This window comes from Rosa chinensis, chromosome 6, assembly GCF_002994745.2.
Source record: "Rosa chinensis cultivar Old Blush chromosome 6, RchiOBHm-V2, whole genome shotgun sequence".
NCBI lineage: Eukaryota > Viridiplantae > Streptophyta > Magnoliopsida > Rosales > Rosaceae > Rosa > Rosa chinensis.
In genome coordinates, this window is record NC_037093.1 from 10,568,088 (window position 1) to 10,573,103 (window position 5,016).

Sequence of the window (5,016 nt, forward strand, 5' to 3'; positions counted from 1 at the left end):
ATGTTACTTTTTTTTTTTTTTTCTGAGAATAATTCGTTTATGTTACTTTTTTTTTTCCTGAGAATAATCCCTTTATGTTACTTTTTTTTTATGAGAATAATCCTTTTATGTTACTTTTTTTTTCTTTTTCTGAGAATAATTCGTTTATGTTACTTTGTTTTTTCCTGAGAATAATCCCATGTTACTTCTCAAAAGCAAAAAAAAAAATCTCTTTATTTAACACGTTGCTAAGAGAGAGAATCTCATAGCTCTTCGTCAAAGTTCTTTTTCTTCTTTATTGCTGAACGTGTCATTGGTTCAGTAGCAGCTTCATTTGCAATAGCAGTAGCAGGATTCTTTTTCTTCTTTATTGCTGAATGTGTCCTTGGTTCAGTAGTAGCTTCATTTGTAGTAGCAGTAGGAGGAGTAGGAGCAGTAGCAATTAGATCTGTCAATCCATGAATGGAATTAAAAACATAGAAAATCACATTATTCCCACAGCAAGATTACTTAACCAGTAGCAAGATCACCCTTTTGCATCTACACACTGTAGCAAAAAGTTCATAAGATCATCTTGTCCATAGAAAATTGCATTAGGCACTGCATGTGGTATCCAAAAGCTGAATAATAGTTTTTAGTTTGCCAAATGAAGTAGCAATGGGATATTGGGTGCAAACATGCACAATGATGCATAAAAACAGATAAAACTCTGTTCACCAAACAATAGCTAGTCACCTAAGTTGCAGAACTGAATCAATAAGAGAAAGGCTACCACAGAACCATATATCTCAGAGCAAAATGAATCTAAGCATTGACTAGAGCACTGGCCACAACATTTTTAGAAAAACGAAGTTGATAAATACCAAAACACACACACACATGTGTGAAACGGAAAACACAGAGATGTATGAAATGTGGAAAGAAGATAATATGAGTACCCATGTCATTCTCTTCACTGATCATGGATTGCTTGAATATAGACTGATATTTATTAGGCAATTTCAACAGAACACTCTCTTCAAGATGCTTCTCCAAATCAACAAGACACTTCTTACCACAAGCATGAGCTTTCGCCAAAAGAATACAAACCAATAAAGCAGCTAGAGTCCTCACGTTTTTGCAAATGCCTTCTCCTGTTTGGAGAGACGGTTGTAGAGTTTAGCAGTAGCTAAGATGTGAAAGATGTATTTCTCAATCTGCAAAAAGAAAGTTACTCGAAAATAAATAACAAGAAACATTTAAACCTGTAGAAGATGTTTTTCGTGGCATTTATGCAATTACTATTGCTTATACAATTACATCACACTATCACAGCCAGGATTCTCTAGGCCACTTCATTTTTATCAAATGATATCAAGCATGGGGTGAGTGCTATTGTTTCTCTAATACCAAGAAATACGCACAAAAGTGAAGAATTGCTTTCAAATGCAATAAGAAACACATCAAAACATAAGAAGAGAGCAGGTAGCCCACCTTCTGCAGCCGAATTCGAAGATAAGATCTCAATAAGAACTTAGACCTGTCTAAATCCATTTGATAGAGTGATACAATAAGTGGATCAATACCATATTGAGCATCTTGCTCCACATTTTCTTCTTGTAAATTATATACACCCAATTGGGGTCAAACAATTACACAACCACAAAGAGTACCCAAAATTCATGTACTTTGTAAGAATTGAAATCACCCAAAATCCAATTCAACCTAATTCAGATCCATAACCAAAAAGAACTTAAATTCACACCAATTTATCATTAAACTACCAAAAACGTGTCACAACAATTCACCCTAAACCAAATCAAGAAATATAAAACCACTCAAATTGTAGAGCTCTCCAATTGCGGGACTTAGAAGAAGAAGAACAAGGGATGAGTGTGTGATATGGGCGATTTCCGCTTCTTGGCCGTCGACTCCGAGAGCGATTCCGACAGGTACCGAGAGGAAGATGTGTGGACGAAGAGGAGGGAGATCCTCAAGACCTTAAGGAGAGGGATGATGCGGTTGCTTGCTCCCAAGGTCAGTTGCTCCATCTCCGTCGTTGACATGGCCACGGAAATCGACGGTGGAGAGAGGAGGCGAGGCACGGCAGCGAAACGTAAAACAGAGTTCGGAGAATCTAAGCGAAACAGCAGCAGAAGATAGGAGTCAATGGCAACGCTTGTAAATAGTGATGAAACTCGAGCATTTTGGTCATTTTCCATTAAATTTGGGAGTCAAGCTTGTATCATTTGATTTTTGGGCCTGAGCTCATGTCCCTATTTATATAAATCTATTTTAAAGTGGGTTTTCTGTATTTACATCTTTAGTCATGTGCTACTATGTAATTTTCTATAGCAGTTACTCTTTTCTTTTCTTTTTTGGCAAAAGTATTTACTCATTTTTAAATTACCAACGTCAGCTCTAAAATGTATCAATTTGGACATATGGTATGATTGAGGCCAGCCCAACACCAATTTTAGATAAAGAGGAATTCAACTTATACTAAATGTGGTCGCACTGTTTATTAATGTTCATGAAACAGTGAAGTGACGGTTTTGCCCTTATTTAATTTTTCTTTTTTTTTAAGGGAAATCAATTCTATTTTGTATTTGTAAATTTCTACAAATCATGGAAAAAGTTTGTTGTATTCTATTTGTTGCTAATCTATTATTAACAAAAAAAACAAACTATATTCTAAGTAGTGCCGATGTTTTTTAGATTACGAGTATTCGTCTATTATATATGAAACTTGGAAAAAAAACAAACCCGCAGCAACGCGCGGCTCAATTTGCTAGTACATAACTACATATGCTAAATGTGGTTGCACTGTTCATGTAACAGTGAAGTGACTGTTTTGCCCCCGGTTTTTAACTGAAATCACAGTTTTGCTTTTTTTTTTTTACAATTTAGGCCATTTATCCTTTCAATTTTATTTCCTTTTTCTTTTTCTAATTTTTTTAAGGGAAATCAATTCTATTTTGTATTTGTAAATTTCTACAAATCATGGAAAAAGTTTATTGTTTGCTGTATCCCATTTGTTGCTAATCTATTATTAACAAAAAAACAAACTATATTCTAAGTAGTGCCGATGTTTTTTAGATTACGAGTATTCATCTATTATATATGAAATTTGGAAAAAAAAAAAAAAACAAACCCACAGCAACGCGCGGCTCATTTTGCTAGTTAGATCTAATTCTCGTTGGGAACAAAACTATTCTTCTAAAATCTCAGGATTCCACTTTCGCCCTATGAAGTTCTTGCTTTCTTCTCAGAGGCAGCTTTGCTTGGGTTCCTTTCCGGTGAGGTTTTCTGAACGATTGTTATTTTGTTGTTGCAATTTTGCAACTTTTCTGAGTTTATTTTTCTTCTAGCTTAGATTTTGTAACATTTGGTAAAAGCGTTCGTGTTTTAATCGATTATGCCAATTTGATTTCATGCAATTTTTGTTTCTTCAGTCACTAAACCCCTATCTATTCTGGTATCCTATTTTGAGGGGGTTTACGCTTGTTAAAGTGCATGATTAAATGGGTCCAGAAAGATTTCATGATGAAAGCATAGCTGAGCTCACTTTGCTGTACAGTATTCATTTTTTTTTCCCCTCTCTCTTTCTTTTTCCTCATCTAAGCTCATATGCAGTATGTTCATTGGAGCAATTTTATTATGGGTAAATTCCTCCTACGGTACCTGAGGTATTGCTACTTGGACAATTTGATACCTGATGTATTAAAGGGGACAGTTTGGTACTTGAAGTTGTTTGGCTCCAGTTTTTCTTGAGCTGGTCAACAATCTCTTTTCTTGCCTGGGTGTGCCAGCACCGTTCGGGTGCAGTCGTCGGGGGTGTCCCTTGACCTGACTTCTTTCAAGCGATTGTGGACGAGGAGAGCACCAACCTCATCGTGGGATTCTTTGTGCCTCATGGCGAGGACATTTGCTTAGTTTCTTCAATATCACACAATCAATACTCGACGTCGTAGATCGAGCCAGAGCAAAAATCACTGGGAAGTAGAGAGAACTTGCTAAAGCATGACTTTAGCTTGGCCGGTTCCGTAACCGTTGTGGTCGCGGTACTACAGTCGGCTCCCGAGGAGACTAGGACCGAAGTACGTTGACAGAAGGTTTGGTGGCACTGGCAGTCGGCTCCTGAGGATTCTAGGACTGGAGTGTGGTCACCGATAAGAGAATGAGAGGGGTTGCTCTAGAGAGGCTTGGATAACCTTAGAGATTGTTGTTGATGAATTGTGTGTTGTGTTGTTTCATTGTAACCTCTATTTATAGACTACCATGCCAAAATGGTTGGCCTTAAACAAATGATAGTGGAGCACTTAATGAGATAGATAGTGGAGCACTAATTGAGTAATTAGAGATAGTGGAGCACTTATTGAAGATAGTGGAGCACTAAGTGAGATAGTGAAGCACTAAATGAGATAGTGGAGCACTTATTGAAGATAGTGGAGCACTTATTGGAGATAGTGGAGCACTAAATGAGATAGTGGAGCACTAAGTGAGATAGTAGAGCACTTATTGAAGATAGTGGAGCACTAAGTGAGATAGTGGAGCACTAAATGAGATAGTGGAGCACTAAATGAGATAGTGGAACACTAAATGAGATAGTGGAGCACTTATTGAAGATAGTGGAGTACTAATTGGAGATAGTGGAGTACTAAATGAGATTGAAAATGATTAGTTTTGGAGTGATTTTGAGTCACTTTCTGCTCCTTTATTCCTTCAATTATATCTCCATCAAGAACTTAGAATGGGCCTTCGACTTCTTCATATAAAATGATCCATCATGAGTGTAGATCATTATGGTAAAATTTCAGAGCTTACTTCCATGTGGTTGGGCCGGAAATGCCGCTGGAATCCTTGCAGGTCCGGTTTTCCAGTTCTGTCTTTCAGAAAACTGTACCAAGGAAATGAAGGTTTTCCACTCCAAACTAGTTCTTACACTATTCATAAGAAATGATTCTTCGGATGTCTAGAATGAATCTGGAAAGTTTTATCTCATTTGGATTTCATTTGGTTAGTCTGCCGCCCCTCCTTCCTTGTTTAGCTTGGTTT